The 22,110-nt window shown below is 40.0% G+C and overlaps 1 long non-coding RNA gene across 1 annotated transcript in view; it reads left to right on the top strand.

Moving 5' to 3' along the window:
• LOC141760327 (uncharacterized) overlaps positions 1-22,110 on the top strand; it is a 40,501-nt gene that overhangs the window by 3,037 nt on the left and 15,354 nt on the right. Inside the window, exons 2-4 of the long non-coding RNA XR_012592331.1 lie at positions 382-558; positions 2,596-2,672; positions 11,544-11,634. This is a non-coding gene — a long non-coding RNA (uncharacterized LOC141760327). The remainder of the gene's footprint in view (positions 1-381; positions 559-2,595; positions 2,673-11,543; positions 11,635-22,110) is intronic.

Below are 22,110 nucleotides of genomic sequence, written 5' to 3'. Positions count from 1 at the left end.
AATTTGCTCATGACACTGGACGAAATTTCACTGAACATCACAATCACAACAACAAGAGCGTATATAGAGCTTAAAGATGGCTGCTTGTGCAACACAAAATTTTGAGCTGACAGTTTCACTTTTCCGTAGTAGTTTATGGCTTTTTCGGGAGTGGGGCTTAAAGAGACGGAGCGTTTCAGACAGAGGGTGAATACAGGTATATTCAGACAGACACTGTGAGAAAAATAATGTGTTTTTTAAACATTAACGCATGTAAACATGTTCTAGGAGAAATCCAAAATACAAGTATGAACCTGGAAATGAGCATGATAGGTCCCCTTTAAGGTCCACTTACTTGATGTTTCAGAGCTTTTAACTTAATCTCATGGTCTTTTTCAACAGGTGCAGTTTGCTCAGTTGTCATCACCTGACCAAAGACCTAAATGTTCATCACAGCACGATGCCAGAGTTATGGACCAGGAGCCAATGTTGGGTCGGACAAAGACCAAGGGGGCCATCATCCACTATCGGAACTCCGAGGAAGACCATGAGATGCCGTTGAAATTGAAGAAGAAACTTGTAAGTAAACCATTGAATTGAGATTTGTTTTTATTGTCGAACTACTGTACAATTAGTTTGTTCTATTAGTGCAATGTTGTACTATAATGTGCACCGACAAATGTGATCAATCTTTAGAAGGCCACCGTCAATAAAACATCTTTTTTATAAAAAATACTTTTTATTTTTTCTTATTGCCGTTACATTTGCAATTACTTTAAATGTAATGAATTGGCTTGCAAATTTTAAAGGGATAGTTTGGGTGTTTTAAAGTGGGGTTGTATGAGATACTTATCCATATTCGGTGTATAACCTACAGTAGATGATGCCCCCAGTTTGGGAAAACCAAAGCAATGTACTGCTGTGGACGGGGCCGGCAGCGAAATGTATTTTAGCCACCTAAAAGAAAGGTCCATCTAAAAAAAAAAAAATCAATATTAGCTCAAGTGTACGCTATATTTAGAATATTTTCACAGCTTTACCTTGCCGTGAGAGAGCTATACAGTCTATGTGTCAGACAGGGAACTGAAGACGTTATATATGCTCTCGTCAAAGCAACCAGACTCAGAACACGGGGGCTTGCTGTTCTACCGCTGCCTCGATCGGTTAGTGTTATTTTGTGACTTTGGTTAGTTCGGATTCACCACGCTGACTATAGATAAGAACCTCATACAACCGCACTTCAAAACACCCAAACTACCCCTCTAATTTGTGCGTTGCGTTGTGCAACAGCAGTGTCCCTCAACAACCCTGTCTCCTACATTTATATACAACAAATCAAAAAATGTTTTTAACTAATCCGGTCTGTATTATGTTTCCTATTAACATAATGAGGATTGTCATATTGAATGCATCAGTAAAATGTTCACTGACGATGTATTTCATTTGTTTTCCACCAAAATATCCAATCTTGCAATACAATAAACGCTCATAAGCAACTACAGCATTATTAAACTCTTTATGATTATATACAGTAGGCATTGGCAAGCACTTGGTTGAGGTAATGTATATTTCTGTACTGATGTATCAGTGTTGTCTGCAGCATCCAGCAGATATCCGACCCACTATACAGCACCCAGACAATTTGTAAAACAAATGCAGTTTCTAAAGGCCAGCGTTTCGTCACAGCATGCTCATGCTAACAAGTTAATTAAGCATAGTCCTCTGCACATGAACTTTAAGCTCGTATTAGCAGTCAAAAGAGATCTGCCGTTAGGTGCACCGAGCTAATTACGTGATGATAAGTCTTCTGTGGCATGAGGTAATTTCTCAGTGCTCTTTAAAGATAGTAGAGAATATGGCAGATAACTGCTTGAAGCCTTTGCGAGTCAGCAGCGGCGAAGCTAAATGTGGCAGCAAGTGTCAGGCCAAATCAATACACGCTTCCCAGGATTCCTTTGGTGCCATAATCCCGGCTGCGGTGGGCACTGACCCCGGGGAGGCTTGGCCTCTTGTTTTCTTGCCCTGTTTTTTCAAAAGCAGCTGCACTTATGGACATGACAGCGTTGAGCAGAAGCTAATTACCTAAAAAAAAAGAGTAGAATTTGTGCTATAAACCGCTTAGCTCGTATCTGAGACTAGTCGAGTCCTCGCTTCCCGACAGTGGGAAGCTGGCTAGCCCTTAGGAAGTGCAGAATTTACATGGAGGTGTTTCCAAAAATTGCTCAAAAGCTGTGTAATTTCCACTAGCTGTGAACTCCTAATGTGCGGTTGCACGGATGATTTATGTGTCAAATATTCCCTTTGGATATAGAGATTGTGGTCAACTATTTCACCTCACCAATTCTTTCTGTTTGACTAGCATGAACTGCATTTTGCAGATCTGTCTTTGAGAGAGGCCCCCCGGTGTTTTCTAGCTGATTTCACAGATCCCATTAAGTCATAATCTTGTATTATCTGCCTTAAAATAACAAGAGATAATCTTGGCATCAGGCTAATCAGCCATGAGATTGAGGAATCTCCTTGTATGGATTCCACTGCAGCAAGTTAGTGTGTGCAACAATGACATAATTATATAAAATGTAACATTTTTGAGTCACATCTCCGTCCTTCACTCAGCAGGAGAGATCGTCTTATCCAGGACGAGGAGTTGGAGGTGTGTGGAGGAGGATTTCCAGAACATCACATCTTCCCTTGTAAGCGGCACTCACTTACTTAAGCCATCAGCCCGGTCATTAAAAATGCAAAATTATCATCTTTTAAAGTGGAACATGATTCGGCTCTGTGCTCAGGAGGCAGTGGAGCGCGACGCTTGCATATGAAATGCATTCGGTCATCCCCCTGGCAACAGGGAAGGAAAAAGGTGCATTGAGTGAAAGGAGAGCAGATTGCTTTTATTCTTTATTTAGAGAGTTATTCTAGACGCCGAGTCACAGATGCCCCTGCCATCATAAAAATCCTTCCTGCTCAATTGAGGCTGAGGCAAAAATGTTGAAGGCTCAGGTCTCTGTGGGGAAAGTATGAAAAGCAATCATGTTTTTTTATTTGTCTCAAACATGTTTTTTTATTCGTAAATATGTCACAGATTTGGGCTACTGACATTATATTCCTCCTGAGACAGTCGGCGAGCAGGAAACAGACAAACTATAACATAAACAGGCCGCTTTGAGTGTGAATTTCTTCCTTTTCTTTCGATGTAAGCAATGAAAGTGTGTGAACTTTAATGCATCTGCTAACAGGCAGGATCCTTTATGAAATGTGCTCTCGTTCACACTAATGTTTGGCCATGGGGCTTGGCCATAACCCTAAATGTACTTGTATTAATGTGTTTCAGATGTGCGTCGGGGTGTAATGTGCTCCATATTGTCAATTTCCTGCACAAACAGTGTATCCAGTTTCCTTCATGTAGTTTAAATTGCCCTCTGTGTACTGGAGCTCGACCCACCATTAGCTGATATTAATGGCCAATATGAGCTATATCGGTATCTGCTCATAAGTAACTGGCATTTCTGTACTGCAATATCTTAAGATATGTTTGTCCACCAGAGAGGGTTTATCTTTAGCCAAAGTTATACTTTGCGCATCTGCAAGGGTCCGCTATAGGGTCCGTGTGACGTAAATTTCTTCATCAGAGGGTGTAAGCCTAGGCTCTGTGCGGATGGCAATTTGTTGTGCCACTAAGCTACAAGTGGTAGCGTAGCGATCTACTGCACATGTGGAGCGGGTCCTCCAAGCGGACAGTATAAACAGAACTACCATGTATCCGTGATGTCCGCAGCTGTCCGTGAACGCGTCTGTTCTGGAGTATAATCAAGGCTTCAGTCTTGCTCAATATATATCTTGGTCACAGTTCTTTAGATTAGAAAATTTGACAAAAAATTCCCTTTAGTGCTTGTAGGAAACGCACCAGGCTTTCAATTAACAAATGTAAACCCATCCGCGGCAATCATAAACACTTAGAGGAAGTACTCAGAGAGTGTGACGAAGTAGTTTAAAGATCAAAAAAGAAAAACCCACACTGGGTGGGTGGGAGGAAGGGGTGGTGGATGGGTCCAACAAACACAGGTCTTTCATCCAGGAGACCGCTGTTCGTGTCCCGTGCGTAAAGTTTCACTTTCACTTTACAATCAGCTGTTCGTTCGTGTCATTTTCACAATCATTTTAAGTCTAACCATGTTGTTTTTTTCCTAAACATAACTGGTTTAGTGGGTTTTGTTGCCTAAACCTAAGCAAGTGTTTTTGTTTAATTAACATTAACCACGGGGTTTACTGCGACGCCGAGGGGTCTGACAAAGCATGAGTATGCGACGAGTTGGGATGAGAACGGCTATTTTCAAGCTCAACTTCAAAAAACAATTTTTAATGATCTTTATCAACAGTGTTTATTATTAATGATTAAAAAAAAATCCTCCAGTGTTTTATGACCGTGTCTTTTAAACTCATATCAATTAACATATCGAAGCATCAGCGTCAAAAGTCCACTATCGGTTGGACTGTAGTGTGCACAAAATGTTCTACGAAGCTATAGATCTAAGCAACAGAAATGCTTATTGCCAGCCAGGAAGTTCACCACCCTCTCACTTTAAAAACACTACAGTAATTGTGACCTAAATAATAATAATGATAAAAGAAATGTTTAACTATTCATCAGCTGAATCTTCACATTTCATTACAGCTTCCTAAAGTTCCTACTGTGGACTTCTAACTAAGGAACAACTTCCTCTGAGAATTTAAAGGCACAGATCATTTCCCCTTTTTGTCATCATCAATCATAATTACGCCACAATTTCTTCACCTTGGATCAATTTGTGCCACTGAGATCAAACAGCGGTGTTAATAGGTGCCCAGATTTCTCTAAAGGTAATCTATATCATGTGGTGTGAGCAGTGGCCTTTCAAGCCTCAAGTTCGCTCACGCTCTATATTGTTTGTCACTGAAACCCTGCAGCTAACATGTAAATTCTTGGGTCGAGTCGATCCCCCTTTTGGTCAGCCTGTTAGATGATTATGGCTATTTGAAATGTGCTAAATAAACCAAATATGATTAACTATGATGATTAGATATGATGAGCTAATATTTAATATGGGATACTGAGTTTTGCACAATAGAAAGTTCTGCTTTTTGAATGTGATCGTTCTCCTGTTTGCCGTTGACAAGTGAACAAGCTCTAATCATCATTGTTTCAGTCACAAAGCAAACTGGGTCTTCAAAGGTTTCACCCGTGGTGCAATTACACCAAATTACTCTCATTTGGAGAGTCAGTCAGGGGCTCCGTTTTCAGCCCACGCTGCCTGTAAACAGGATGTTTCAAAATGTTATGAATGGATTTCGATTGAAACATTGTGGAAACAGTAGTTATATGAGCAAGGCGGAAAAAAATAAGATACAGTCGTTCCAGTTGGATTTTAGGGGACGTCTCAGCGGGCATGGCTTCACACAAAAAGGCAAACAATATTCCAAATAACAAAGTCACTGAAGAAGCTTCTTACAGCGATAGAAGGCAGCCTCGAAATTATTATTGTCCATGACAACTTAAACTATAATTATTAGCTTTTTCTTTGTTTTCTTCTTCAGGGCTTGAAATTTGTTCTCCCAGGAGAAAAGAGAAGAAGCGTATAACAGCAGAGAAGCATTGTTTTCACAGTAAAACAATAAAGCTACTCAAACAAAATCTAAAACAGAAGTAGTCAAATAGAAGACTACAATCTTGAAACAGTATATAAATAATTGTGGTTTGAAAAGTGGAACTAAAATGAACTTTGGAAGTCCTGATTTACTCTCAATAAATACTACTGTAAAAAGAAATCTGACAAATATTTAAAGGAACAGAGTGTAACATTAAGTGCAGGCCTATTCAATTACAATTTTTTTTTCGAAGAGCTAGATTTGAAAAACTGTGACGTTCCAAGGAGCCAGACATTTACATTTCCTGTTAACGTTGGTGAACCGGAATAAACTCATTAAGAAGAAATTATTATTATTATTTTAAATCCATTTTTCATATTTATAAATGATCAAAAGGCTGGCTTGAGGATGTTAAAGGGCCGGTTTCACATTATAGAAAATAGGTCTTTTTGCATTCTTTCTGAGAGTTTGAGAAGATTGATTCTCATGTTAGTACATTAAAGGGCCATATCAGGGTATCTATTGGCAGAAATGGAACATAATATTCATAACTATGTTTTCTTTAGTGTATAATCACCTGAAACTAAGAATCAATGTGTTTTTGTTAGCTTAGAATGAGTCCTTCTTATAGGGAGCGGGTCCTCTTCTGGGAGTTCACCATGCTGCTCCGCCATGTTTCTACAGTAGCCCAGAACAGACAAACCAAACACTGGCTCTAGAGAGAGCCTTTCGCCTTTTTATGTTACTCGAAGGCCACCGTAGTTCTCTGACACACTTGTGAAACTGCGGTAACGTGAGCCGCAGAGTGCAAAACCGTGGTACCGCCACTTCCGTCGCTCCTAAAGTAGTGTTATTATGGTAATTGGTAAGGATTAGACAAACGGCGTTACCATGGTTTTGCGCTCGGCGGCTCACGTTACAGCAGTCTTGGAAAGAGAGGAGTGAGCGGAGGGGTACTCAGTTGGTTGCAATCTGCAACCACACCATTAGATGCCGCCAAATCCTACACGCTGTACCTTTTAAAAGTGGCTTCAGTTTGAACAAATATGCAAATATGAACACTTCCACATAGAGCCGGCATATCCTGCATAGCACTGGTGAATTAATGTGCATGTGTGCGCATGATCTAAGTTGTTTTTCAGGCAGAGTAAGGCTTTAATAATAATAAAAGTGACTGTTTTCCATCAGACGAATTTGAATGGAAACAAGCCGAATGTACAGATACACGGCCAGCTTGAGTTAAACACTGGATCTTTACTTATCTTTGTTTTGCCCGAGTTAGACAAAACACTTGGACAATGAGTTAAAGATCAATTGTTGGACTCCTCGGCCATTCCATCACAGTATGCCGATCGCATAGAACCACATCATAAACTCACAGTGCTTAAAAGGCATTAATGCATGTCCATACCCAGGAGACGTAACACTATAGTGTTGGGAAATACTGTAAGAAACAGACTGTGCAGATGAAAGGGCACGAGCCTATCACTGCTCCTTACATAATGTGTTTGCAGTTAGCATGCGGCGGTTGTTTCTCACCCCCATCTACTGTAGTTTAAGCACCCTGTCACTTCAAACTAGTGTGATCTGAAATTTTTTTGGGTGACTGCTGAGAATGCTAATGCCTTGGAAGTTGTATCCTGTGGCTCTTTTGGCTCAAATCAAACCCAGAGAGGCACAAGGAAGAGCCAAAGCAGCAGCTATGCCCACTTGAGAAAGGCCGGTAATCGAATCCTTCAACAATTCGTTTGGTATCACAGAGTGGGTAATACAGGCCTGACACTCCAAACACTATTCATTTTTTCATCGCTAACTATAGTCATTAAGGAGTCTGTATCAAAGAGATGAGGATTGTTGAGGTCGGGGACTACAAACCGCAGAGTATTAGTGGTCGATTTGTACTTGTTTACATGCTGCCGAAATAGGGTGTCGACTTTTTGAAGCCCACAGAGCGCCTTGAAGCTGCAAGTTCTTCCTTTTTGTTTTCATTAATTCTTATCTGCTCTGAAATATTCTAACGCATCCTGACTGTTGAGCCGATTATGAATATTATTTGTGCGTGACTAATGGGGCCACGTTGCACCGGGTCTGTTCCAGTCTGGGTCAGTTGTTTCAGATAAAATCGTACAGCGTGTGATACAGTATGTTCAGATTCTTCAGATCCAGTGGCTGCCAGTCATTCTTATAAAGATTTCAACATGCACATGTTTGATATTTGCGACTAACGGGGACGACAGATGGCGTCACTTGTGTGTCGCCCAAGGGGGACAGACTATACAGTCTGAACTCCTCCTTTTTTGGCCGTGTTGCGCTGCATATAAACAGTGCAAGCTGCTGGTTGCCATCCTTGTTTGTCTTGGTGCAACAATTGGCGTCCTCACAGGATGTGCACGGATAGTTGCATAATTAGTACTATGATTCTTTTTTTTTTAAAGATGAAAAATTTGGGTCATCTAATTGCTTTTCAATTGTCCATGACATGAAATTTGAATAATGCCACATTGACTGATGCATTTGTGTCTTGCAAAATACAAATTCAATTCAGTTTTTTGTACTTAGATAATCCACGCTTTTCATAGAGTATAGTCTGTTAATCAAGTGCACTGCTTTCTGTTTGAAGGCCTGCATTTTGTTGCTGTGTAGACCCGTCCAGGTGGTTCCAGATACTTGCACCATAATACTGAAGGCTGCTCTTGAATGCAGCATTTTTGGCTGCAGGGATTTTTGAGGAGATATGGATCCCACCTCGTGAAACCTTTACATGCTTACCTTGTGTGACCATTAGGGGGTCTATAGCTATGAACATTAAGCTTTGAGATAAACCTTCATAGACGACATGTGTGCTGGCATTTTATGACAACATACACAGGTCTTTCAACCTTGTTTTGTAAGTTACTTTAGTGACGATTTCACATGATTTCGTATGTATTTTACTCAGTTTATGTACTTATTGTAAGTCCAACCATGATGTTTTTCCTAAACCTAACTTAGTGGTTTTGTTGCCTAAACCTAAGTGAGTGGTTTTGTTGCCCCCTACTGGTACTGCACCTTCATACTCATGTAATATTCCCGCCTCGCGAGACAAACGTGACACTGACACACTATCCTTTGGTGGACTGGCGGGTCTACTACATGTTTTAATGTGATATCGGGTAGTCCAGTGAGGTAGTTTGATTAAGTTAAGTATTTAACATGATTAATTTTCTCTTAGATTTCACAAATTTATTGTAAGATAAAGATTTTCAACCCTCACGCAGCAGACAGAGAGGACATTTTCCACATAACGACGGTTGCTGCCTTATAATTTACTAGCTGACAATGAAGAATTTGTTATTAATTCAGCAACTGGTCAAATATTCATGAGCAGCCACGCAAACTTTGGGCCACATATTCAGGAAACCACTTCTAAATATATGAAGAACATTAACATGACAGCATGCTCTTTTATAGCACGTTCACATGTACAGCAGAAAACATTATTGTTCTGTTTGCATCGGCTCCTGGCAAAGAAATATCTGTCAGAACAGCTTTAGTGTTTTACAGCTCAGAGGAAACACAATGAATTTTATGCACTTGATTGTCACTGTTTATCAGTATCAGAATCATTTCCAGTTTTGCTCTCAACACTATGACACATGCAAGCGATGCTCGTGAATCTGGCACCAGGGTGCAACAAAAAAAGGAAACCTATAGGACATGTTTTCTGTATTATTTTAGCTTGCAGTTATTTAAAAGCACCACACAAGCACATTCTATTTTTAAAGTTTAATTTGCCCTTTCACTGTTGATTTATGGGGAGTTTATAGCAAAGGTTTGCTCGTTATCACACAGCATTTTCATTAACAGCCCATCTCCTTGTAGCTTGTAAATAAACCACTTAATTTTGATATCCCTATTCCCATCCCAATGATGAATAACTGGTCTCTAATTTCCAAATGTGTGGGCGTTTAATGAGGCCTAAGATATTTTATTCTCCTGCTATAACGCTGTCTACAAAATTGTGCGCTGCTGAGTGTAATCATGCAACGCTATCTGGCACAGACACTCTCTGGCAGCAGCGAGGCAAAACCTGCAGCCCAGAACTGCTCCACTTAAGGGAGGCTGATGTGAGAGGAGCAGACAGGCGAGAGTGGAAGGCCCTCCAGTCATGCAAAATGCAAAAGAAATATGACTTTATTACAGCTCCCTAATGGTGACATAACAATCTGTTCAGCCACTTCCCTCTAAATCTCAAAGCATTTTTTGGAGAGTACTCCGGTCTACAGGAGAGGATGGGTTTGGAAATCTCTCAGTATGAATGAGTTTAAACACAATTGAGTTTGAAATAGGGCTTTGACCGGCTCTCATCTCTGACAGCTTTTATTTATTTATTATTTTGGCTTGTTCCTCATGTCAGAGTGGTAAATGTCCTGAGAGAGAGAAAAAAAACAATACACAAGATGATGTCATTGACCACTGAAAGGGTTCCTATTATACATCATGTGCTGACTTTTTAATATTAATTCTGTAACTGATTAAAGAAATACATTTTGTGAAAAATTTAATTTGTTTTCCAAGAGTGAGATGAGAAGATTTTCCACAAGCCTCGTGTCTGTGCGTTAGAGCCGGGAGGTGATTAGCCTAGCTTAGCATAAAGACAAGACAAAGAAAATGGCAACAAGTGTAAATAAGATCAACGCCGCTGTACAGGATGTTGTTGTTGTAAGGTGACTTACAGAAATAAAATGTCTTTGATCAATACGAGCATATTTAAGCTAACCAATCCTTGCAACCACTACTGCAGCTTCAGTGTCAACTGAGAATGATGTAGGGAGACGTCTAGGCTAGTTGTTTGTCAAGAAATAGTTTAGAGAGAGTTAGTTGTTTCCTCCTGCCTCCAGTTTTTATGCTAAGCTAGGTTAATTGCCTCCTGACTCCACAGTATGTAGGATTTGGTTGCAACTAGTGGTGTGGTTGCAGATTGCAACCAACTGAATACCCCTCCACTCACTCCTCCCTTTCCAAGACTGTGGTAACGTGAGCCGCCGAGCCGAGTGCACAACCGTGGTAACGCTGTTCGCCTCGCTCAGAGGCCGTCCTTACCATAATAATGCTACTTTAGGAGCAGCTGAAGACAGACGGCGGCTGGCGGTACCATGGTTTTGCACTCAGCGGTTCACGGTACTGTAGTTTCACAAGCATGTCGGAGGATTACGGTGGCCTTTAGGTAACGTAAAAATGTGAAAGGCTCTCTCTAGAGCCAGTGTTTGGTTTGTCTGTTCTGGGCTACTGTAGAAACGTGGCGGAGTAACATGGCGGAGTCTGAATTTTTGAACTTTAGAGAAAGTTAGGCTAGCTGTTTCCCCTTGCCTCCAGTGTTTATGCTAAGCTAGGCTAATCGCCTCCGGTCTCCAGCTCTGTACTATGAGAATGGTATCAATATTCTCATCGAACTCTCAGAAAGAGCGCAAATAAACCTATTTTCCAAAATGCGAAACTCCTTCCTTTTAATACTGAAATAAATTTGTGGATAGGAGTTGGTGGTTAATATTATCATATGTTCATCTCTATAGTGATATATGTACACCTATAATGAATTTCCTCTGAGGGGAGCAGATGCTTTGAAACTTAGACGCCAAACTATTAGTAAGTATGTTGGTATAAAAATACAACGGATATTTTATTTTAGGATTTCTTTCAGTTAAATTTAATTTTACCCTGAAAAAGTTTAAATATGAAAAAGATTTTTAGTTTAATTTCTCTTCATTGGCCGAGAGTTGTGACTTCTGATGAACAGAAACACTACAGATTTTGGTCATAACCCTTTCAGCGCAACACTAGCAGAGATTCACTATTTGATGCCTGTTCATAAATCTTTAACAAGCAACATTTTGCAGCTATCTATTTGTGGATTTAAGAGATGAATAAAATAAACACAATCTCCTCTGTTTTCTCTTTTGTAGGGTTGTGGAATTAAAGTGGTGAATAATGCATGGCTGAAAGCATCTGTCTCTCTGAGTTGCCTCTTCTGGACAGCAGGGGACCTGAAGGCAAGTAAGCACGGATATTTATGAAGTGTTGTTTGATTTCAGAACAAACCGATGCTATCAAATCACAACTCACCTGTTTTTAAAAGCACTGTAGACAAAATAACCCCGGAAATCAACTGACTTTGTAGTTTCCAACTGATGGCAAGACTTTGAATGACCCGCTGTTACAGTAAAAAACATATATAAAGAGTTACAATAGCAAAACTTTGACAGACTTTAATAGAAGCACTATTAGGATGGATAAGATCACACTGAATACCAGCGAGGTTGTACAAAATTGAATGAGGGCTCAGTAACTACCTTTTAGCTTTAGCTAGACAGTGAATGCACCACTCGTACTGTAGCTCTTGCCCTAAAATCCTAATTATTAAAGGAGCGCTGCACTGTTTTTACACATAAAGGTCAGTTTGCATGTCATGTTGAGAACTACTAAGTCTGTGAAAACAGTGTCTTCTGTGGCTGTGGAGGAGCATAACATCTGTACTTTACTAATGCCAGTTACAGTACGTAAACAAGCGTAGTTATTTTACGTAAGAGACATACTTATTTTAACCCAAACCACGATCTTTCCTATAAACCTAACCAAGTAGGTTGGTTGCGTAAGTAAACCTTAAAACTAAGTAAACCTATGTTGGAGGTTTATTTTGAAAATAGACTGTACGCATATAAGGGCCGGAAAATGGTTTCCTATGAACACGGAAGTTTATTTTGAAATGACACTATGCATGCTATGACTTTCAAATACATGGGCGTTCGCCAGGCACAGAGGCTCTAACAAAAAGATGCTATTAAGTTGCATTATGGGAAATGTAGGATCCAAGTCCTCTCACTTTAATAGCAGGTGGATGATGAAGTGAATGCACACTATTATCAGTTCTTGTTGTGCTTGCCTAAAATTAATATTATCTGAGAAAACCATTTTAAGTGCAATATGAAATACCGACTATCGATTCTCTGACTTTGCGCACATGTAAAGTATGTACCAGTGGCAATAATGTACGTGCCTAGAAAGTTAAATTCTATGATATTTTAAAAATCTGTTTGTTTCTGAGCTTTTGATTTATGAGAAAATAATCTCATAAAACGCACATAATAGATTGTTCATAATAGATTTGCAGGGCAAAAGTGAAATGTTTTAACATGAAATTCTGTGTCTTTTGACATCCAGCTGAATTGATTTAGACGTTTGTTGACAGTCTGAAGTGGCCGTGAACTGTGGCCTTTGCTGCACATCATTTATCTGAGCTGATGAGTAATGTCGACAGCCGTGTTAATAGCGGCTTGGATAGCAGATGACAGGATGTATGAGAGTCTTTTGAGCGTCCGATCATGATGAGAGTTCAACCTCGGGCTGCTGTCACGCTGGATCCATTTGTCGGCTGAGATGTACTGTGGAGAGGAGCTTCAAGCCTTCGTCACCAGCAGATATAGTAGTTCTGTATTATTTTTGTTGACATTTTCATAGTGTAGATGGTTGTTTTTCTACACACGCCATAGCTGAATGAATTAACAGAACAGTTAGTCGTGTTGCACCATCTGTATCTGCGTATCACCCAGAGCTACTGGATTTGTTTCAGATGAGTGGCTGAAACAGAAATAGCTGGACTGTTACAAATTATGTTTCACTTGGGATTGCAGCGAGGGCCAAAGAGCTGGTGAACAGGTCAGAGCTCTGGCACATCGCTGTTTAAGCTCTGATGTGACCAGTGCTGCTCCAGAGACCCGCCTTAGAGGGCAAGTGGAGCGGGAAACTGTTGATTAACTACTCACTCTGGGAAAAATCATATTGTAGCATCATGTCTCGATTATTGTCAAACAGTGCGACACATTCATGTTTGATCGAGTGTGATGCTTTTAACCCAGAGTGGCTTTCAGTGGGTGAACAGGTAGGAGTTCATGTCAGTCGATAGAATCAGACATCACTGGCTTTTTGTGTCACACACAGTTGAGATAAAAGCTACTAGATTTAAATTGTTGATAGTAATCAACAATGATCTCTTCATAAGAAATTAGTTTGAAGACTTACTAGTGCAATTGCTCCCAAAGTGGGTGCTGCAGGTCATGGGATAGACTAAGGGGACTGTATTTTTTTCTTCTTTTTAATAACATTTCAACACAGTATATGCTCAAAACAAGTCAACGTCTACATCGACTACATTTAATATGACCCTTTTCAAAAAATACATAACTAAAAAGCATTAAATATCAAAAACCACCTCATTATAAACCCCATAAAATATGCACTTGTGCCGCAGCTAATGGCATGAAAGCCCATGGTTGCTAGTTGTCATAGTAACGCGACACGCTTTCTGGCTTGTTCGTTTTTCAGGTGCAAAATATTGTCGGAGCAAGCGAGGCATCATTCCTATGAAGAGTTGCAGTTATTCAAAAAAGTATAGAATCCACTGGACAAACGTCATCACCATTTAAATAATATGGAGGAAGGATGTCATATCCTAGTCAGTGGGGACCAGGCAGCAACCTCCGGGTCTGAGAAGTGAAGGCAATGCTGAAGTGCTTTAAACTTGCATTCTTTCTAACAGCCAGCAGGGGGCGACTCCTCTGGTTGCAAAAAGAAATCTCATTGTATAGAAGTCTATGAGAAAATGAGCCTACTTCTCATTTGATTTATTACCTCAGTAAACATTGTAAACATGAGTTTATGGTCTCAATCACTAGTTTCAAGTCTTCTTCAATAGAGTATGATGTTCATTTAATAAATTATGGTTCCATTTAGAGTCAAATAGACCATAAATCATGGCTACATTGGATTGACATGTCGCTACCACAGCGTTGTCCGGCCTGGGAGTTGTCTTTGTGTTTTAGTCTTACAACTTTAACCCTTTCACAGTGTGTTTTCAGTTCATGTAAGTTAATTATTTTGGTCGCCTAAACATGTCTAATTCAGCGTTCAGTTGTACTTAGCTCCACCCTCTCGTGTTACTTCTGGTTTAAAAAAAAAAACAAGACGGCGACAGCCAAAAACCAAATGGCTTCAACAGCCAAATGTTGACACAAGGCTTCAAAACGGCACTCAAACACACACAAACCAATGGATGACATCACGGTGACTACGTCCACTTCTTATATACAGTCTATGGATGAAATCAAAGGGGTACGGTTAGTGTATCATAACTATATGGCTACAGGACGAACAATGTGTTGATATGGAACACTGTAAGAATAGATGAAATTGTTGTGGTTGTTTCTCAGCAGCTGTGAGTTAATGGTTCTCTTGGTACTCTTAAGCCATATGTAATGGTTTAACTGCAGTGATGGCACAGCCTGTTTAAGAGCCGCAGGTGCATCTACCTGGCAGGCTGCCACTCGGGCTATTAGCCCACAATCCAACGATCCCTATTCGGGGAGTAGTTGTCTTTTTCACTGCATCAACCACAGCTCGACTTGTATTCCACTCAGCCGCCGATTGCTCAGTGATATGTGTGTTTACCGATGATGAATTCCCACGACTGGGCTGTTGCACTTGTGATTTCGGGCTGTCACACTGGATGAGCTGAGCGATGCGCAGCTGCTCAGCCCTCGGGGAGCGGCGAGCCGGGAGCACATGCCGCCAATTCAGAAGGAAGCAAAATGGTTACAGAGCAGATTATGACATTTTAGTGGTGAGGAGATGAGGGTCAGGTTACCGTCCTGCCGCCAATTGCCTGTAAGAGGAGGTTAAATCGGCAGGAAATACACCAGCTGTCAATTAACTGTCACTTTCACACTGCAATTTCATATGGAGTCAGCAGTTATTTTCTGCAAACTGAAGCACACGCTTTCTTTTTTTTTTAGCCTTTTGCTCAATCATAATTGGACGATATGGGTGCAAACTGCTTGACATAAAGAATATATGGAATGGTGACCTAGAAAAATAAACTGCTCAGTATGTTTCTCCATTAACTTTGTGCTCCATGTGGTCATGAGCTACGGTCGAACGCGCTGCACTAGTATTTAAGAAGTACACTAAAACAGTGGTTCCTAGCCTTGGGGTCCGGACCCTGCCACTCAGTGACAAGATAAATCTGAGGGCTCATGAGATGATTGATTAATCAGAAAAGAAGACTAAAGACATTTCTGTTCTTATGTTAAACTTTTTTTCTTGTGGGATTTTGTATAGTTTATAGCCTGTAAAAGGTTTGGGTTTCTGCATCGCTCACTTATAAACATTCGTGTTGCAGTTAGGGATGCACTGATCCAACTTTTTTCATTCCTGTTACCGATAGCGATACCTGGGCTTTGGTTGTTTGCCGATACCGAGTACCGATCCGATACCAGTGTTTAATTAATAAGCGGTATGCCTCACTGTGGGGAAGTGACTGGGATCATTATTTTATATGTAAGACAACATCAGGCCTGACTTAAACACTGCTTTCCCAATAAATACATAGATATAATGTATTAAAATAATAACTTGTACACCAGCAACTTGGTAAAAAAATCTTCAAAATTAACATAAATTACAGTTGAAGTGTAAACCTTTTTAATACAGCAACAAATTGGTCAAAACTTAAACAGGAATTGGAACAGTGTAAAACTTGACAATTCTCCGAATTGGAAAGCTTCCTTTGCAGCTACATTATGACTGAGGAGCCTGCATATCATGCTGAGAAACATTAAACAGAGAGATTGTCATTTTCATATTTCAACATGTACACCATCCAGATCCTGAGCCGAAAAAGGTATTATTGAGCGACTAAGAACCTCAGGACTGTCAAGAAACTGATATGTCTGCATTCACACACATATAAGGTGCACATGTACTCATACAGACACATTTATTCTAGTGCAGCCACACGCAGACTCTGTGCCTCCCAGTTAGTCACAGTAGCTTCTTCCCAATTCAGTCGATAGGCCTCCATTAGGAGGGGGTAGGCTGTCAAAGCAACCTGTGACCTCCTCTCGCCCCCTTGGAGCCCACTGGCCTGTGATGTCCGTATCAATATGAATTTCAGCCCTTTGCGCCCATCAGCCGCAATTCCCAGTGTCCATTAGTCTCAAGTATCTGTTTCCTCCAACTTGTACTATTGATTTCGGTGTGTCTTTTGTAACAGAGCATGTACGCTGATCTTAAAGACGAGGACGGCTTGATAGGCCGGGTGGAGTCTGTCATCTGGGGCGTCGGAGTTCCTCCGTTTTCTACTTATTAAATGATTTTCATAACTTCTGTCACTCTGAATGGCACTGCCGCTCGTTTTTTTCTCTGCTCATACTCGCCTTACCGCCGTGTGGTTGTGTGAAGCAGCGGACCATCTGATCCTGGATCAAATGTCATCTAGTTTAAAGTTGACCGGTGCCCTCGAAGGTCAAGGCTTTTCATCTCAGAGGCCACAATGAAATGACCTGTTGTTGCCGTACACAGAGGGATATCACAGCAAACACTGAGGGCACAATATGGTCTCATGTCTCCGGAGACGGCGTTTTTTTTCTTTTTCTAACACTCGCCTACATCTGTTACTGAAAGGTGTCACGCCAGTGTGATGTTAGTCATATCAAAATTATAAGAGTTATGGCTAAATTAGATGTGTTTTATTGATTCTCAGAAGGGAAATTAATGTGAAATGAGTCAAATAAATGAGTTAATGATAAAATAAAATAAGAAATTAAGGAAGTTACATCGAAAAGATGTATATGCTTGTCATATACAAGATTTGTTCATTGTGCAAACAGCTTTCCAAATATATATGTATGTATAGAGTGTGAGTGCAGCCTTATTGAGGTTGTGACTCATTAAGAGTCGAGTTTATTATTGCAATATCTATAGAAAAAAAAAATAAAAAATTGGTCAAATTCATCTTGTACTTTTTGTCTCTTTTTGGCAAATGAATTACACTCAAAATACAAGTGTAGGGAGGTGGAGAGAGAAACATGACTGGAACCATAACTATATATATATATTTAAAATGATTTTAAGAGGCGCTGGATTATTTACACGATATTATCATTTGTGTATTATTAACACAATATCAATATTTAATTTTAAAATATCCTGACAATCGTCAAAACCAGTATATTGTGACACTAATTTATATACATGCAACTTTAGTGGATTAAAGGGTTTTTGCCTGGTTTGGTTAGAAAAGTAACCAACTAGTGGATATAGGATTTAAGGAATATGTCTAGAAATGATTAAAGTGAGTGAAGCTATCTGAATGTAAATGTGACTCAAAGAAAACGGGCTCCAAAACACAAAGTTGTTTGTGAATTATTATTCATTGTTCATCTTATTGTATTAGTCAAATGTGTCGTTTGTGAGCATTTTCTTTCCAAACGCACCATGGAAAAATTATTGTGTTAGCCCTTATACACCACAGGATGTGACATACTGGTGGTGATGATCTCACCACTTTTGATTTGATCACACATAATCTCCTGCAGCAGATGAAGTTTGTGGTGAGATTATTATTTTTGTTGTTTCCAAGGTCAAGAATGAACTTTCGATCTCAATTTTTAAGACCACATAGACAAAGACATTAGCTATTTGCTCACCCAATTTCCACCAAAATTGAAAGTTACTCAGGCTTATTCCTCAGACATGACCTCAGTGTCCTCACTGGTAGCTTTGGCTCGATTTGATATAAAAGGGAGTAACATTTATTGGTGGAAATAGCCTGGTGCAGTTAGTATTAATCACAGTAATAACATATTTTTACAACCGTTAACCTTAATTAGTGGAAATAATACAAACATAAATGCATAAATAGCCTCCCCGAGGTGTCTTCCTCCCCACTGTGCATCTCCAAAGTGTGAAGAGCATATGCTGACATTTGGCCGCTCTTCACCGCTGTGGCATATTTGCCACTAGGGGGCCTTCGGGGCTGAGATGAGATCCCCCCCTCGACACAGCAGAGCGGCTCCTGAGAGAGGAAGATGGATGACCTTTGGCTTTATTTATGTCGTCGCCACTCATGCAGGACCTTTTCATCAGATACGGTCATTGTAATCCCTCAGCCCCCATTCAATTTACAGAGGCACTCTGTCACTGCAGACCACTAAAGTCGACCAAATTAATGGATCAATAAGCCCTCTGAAAGCCTGGCGGGAGGATCCAGATCACCCCCCGGTCGCTATCAAGTTACGGGTCATAATGAATGGGGTGTTGTTTATGTTGTAAAGTGCAGCGTCACCGAGTCCTTTGAACAAACCAGCCTCTTGGCCGGAGCTTTGCACACCACTGCAGAGAGTTTTCAGAGATGTGATGAGAAAATGTGTAAAAATGGTACCACTTTTTGATGATGCAACCATTATAAAAAGTTGTAACGGTCGTTATTAATAGTTAATACATCTTTATACATGATTTATAAGCCATTAATCAGTACTTTTTTTTTCTGTTGCCAGGTTGGTGTTGATCCTCCTGCATGACATGATGTAAAACCCTTTTATTAATGACTTACTAGGCATATATTTACAGTTTTATCATCAACATTTATGAGGATTAACACCAGACAAAGGGATATTTTTTACAATTTGGCATCCCAAATGGCGTTTTTATTAATCGCTTATAACTAACCTACAGTATATATCATTAGAAAATGATTTATTAGAAATACTAAAACCATTTTTTACAACTTTTAAACCATTTATGAAGGGTGCCTTTGTTGTAATGTGGTTCCACAAAGATGAGAGAAAACCTCTAATAATTTATCAGTATGTTGGTGAAAGTCTAAAACAGGTACGCAAACTTCACATTTCACAGAATTAATTGATTGTTTTAAAAAATGCATAAAAACCTGATAAACCTTTGATACCCTAAGAAATATAACTGAAAAAATGCGGCAGCAGAACAACAAATCCCTCTGGGTGTCGTCTCAAAATGTGTCATGTTTTCCATCTTTACCAGTTAATTCACTTCCTGTTGAGTTTTGTATTAGTGGGAAAGCACAGCATTTGGTTTGGAGCAAGTTATTCTTTGTTCTGCTTTTATTGCTCATTATTTGCAAATTTCAGCAGAATTGTTCTGAGGCACCTGAAATTTAATTTCACTTTAGGATGATGTCACAACTATTGAACATTTTGCTTTGGGTGAGAATGAAATTAAGGATAAAAATCCGACTATTTCCTGGTGGATTAGTGGGTCAAGTGAAACCATCTAAACACCACGATGGGTTTGATTCCAGTTCATGCGCTGCGTGTTGTTCATTCTAGTTGTGGTTGGCCAGCAGCAGTCTGGAGGAGGTTAGAGAGATGATTTTGTGACCTGATGCTGTTCTCTAATGTGATTTTAGGTTGTTTCCCTGGAGTCTTTCAGGTGTCATGTATCAAAAAAAAATTCACTCCTTAATAGGGCGGTTCTCCATCAAAGAAACTTGACTACTCATACGATTTTATCGACTAATCGCTTTGTTGATTTAATCGACAGATCTGTGAAACTGAGTTTCTCCACAAAGAATCACATAAAAGCACCACTTTAAATCTTGTGTTTACCAGAGATGTGCTCATAAGTTTCTTGTAAATAAGTCATTCAGAATGAAAAAAGTATAAAAAACTACTAGTCGACTAAAGAAATCTTAGTAGACTAGGACCAAAGCGACCGATCAGTCGACTAATGGACTAAGAGGGGGCAGCCCTAGTGACAGCTGAGCGGTGGGATGAAAGAAAAGATCATTAAATGTAGTGATGCGTCCTTGTATTCAAATTATTCAATAACTACAAAGCCTGACTAAAACTGAAACTGATATAAAGTAGCCTCTACTGTATACATCAAAATACGTTAGTTTCAGCGTCTAAACATTTGACTATTTTTTTTTTAAATTCCGACATATAAAGTTACAAACCGGGAGAATCTATTTCGAGGTGCTCACTTCTATGGATTATTAGATGGGTGTAAAAATCTCCCAATTGTATCTTCAGTACAAAAGATTAACAACAGCTTCAGCTAAATATCTTGCTCTTCGATAAGCCTGAGTACACAAAAACATAAATGTGAGAACTACGACTCCAAGGTGCATTTTGGGTAAAGGCCTTTACACACACGGGATTATTTGTCGCACCTCAACACATTTTTATCGAACTGTTGTTTTTGTCATGAATACTTTCATACAGAACGCAGATAAACGCCGCGAAAAAGCAAACCTTTTTTCCGGAACAACGTTGACTTTCTGAGCTTTCGCACCGCGAATAAAGGCATCAACCAATCACGTTATTGTTTCTTAGAAATAAGTTATCAGCATGAAAAAGCATAAACAAAATGACTAATCGACTAAAGAAATCTTAGTCAACTAAGACAAAAACGTCCGATTAGTTGACTAAGAGAAGGCAGCCCATTAACCTTGAAATATTTCAGTAATTACAGTAAGTATGTGACACGTGTTCACTGCAGCTGTTGTGAGGCTGGATTAGCTAAACCCTAAACTAGGCCTGACAAAAAACTACTTAAAGCAGCTCTAATCAATGTTTTTATATTAACAATGGGTCAAATGACTACTTCTAACGTAAAAGGAGGCACTTGTAGTGATGAACCCATCGAAAATCACCCGACTCTGTAGTTCACCTCAGCTCTACGGAGCTCTACAAAGCAAAGTGTTTGCTCATACACTTCTACAACAGGGTTTATACATGAACAAACCACTGTTATGGCTGTATCTTGTCTTCTGGCAGCTTTTAAAATACTGATTCTCCGGCTCATTTGCCAACTCTCCACTGTTAACTATCTGCTACTAGTATTTCCCAGCTGTTCCAGCTCACTTCTAATGCATCATGTTAAGAAAATGAAGCTCAGCCTTCACAGTTAGTGGCTTCTCCAGAACCAGCCTGCCTCGAGGCAGCTCTAGAGGTAATTGGCAGTAATTATAAATCCCATCTGAGAATGCACAAAGAACGCTCACGGCAAAACAGGCCTGTTTTTCAGCGTAGAGCGCCAAGTAGTGTGAACAAAGATTTAATGGCTCCTTAAACAACTATTCAGACGTTCGGGTCTAGTTACGAACAAGGCCAGTGGTGAATGATCGATGTGGAAATCTCAATCAAAGTTGTCACTCTGTGCTAAGGAGATGAAATGAGACATGACAACCTGTCAACCTCTTTGAGACGAAGACGAGATGATGATGATCCTTTAGCTAACACGTGCTCAAGTGTAGAACACATAATACAAAGCAGTGATATGCAGTGCCGGGCTCAGGCTGTCTGAGCGGCAGGGGCGGAAAATATAAAAAGGGGTACCAGCTGCACACTTTGTGGCACTATAGCGCGCAAAAAGTTTTCTAACAGCCTTTATGGCTTTAAGGACACCCTAGAGTGGACTTTGTCACATTTTCTCTATTGGAGGGCACTCTAGTGGGCACTTAATCACGTTTTCTCCATTTAAGGGCGCCCTAGAAGGCATTTCATCACATTTTTCTCTACTGGAAGGGCACTCTAGAGGGCACTTGATTATGTTTTCTCCATTTAAGGGCACCCTAGTGGGCACTTGATTATGTTTTCTCCATCTAAGGGCACCCCTAAAGGGCACTTTATCACGTTTTCTCCATTTAATGGCATCCTA

The sequence above is a fragment of the Sebastes fasciatus genome, chromosome 22, assembly GCF_043250625.1.
Source record: "Sebastes fasciatus isolate fSebFas1 chromosome 22, fSebFas1.pri, whole genome shotgun sequence".
Lineage (NCBI taxonomy): Eukaryota > Metazoa > Chordata > Actinopteri > Perciformes > Sebastidae > Sebastes > Sebastes fasciatus.
Note: the sequence above shows the minus strand (reverse complement) of the source record. Positions and strands in the feature narration are given on the sequence as shown.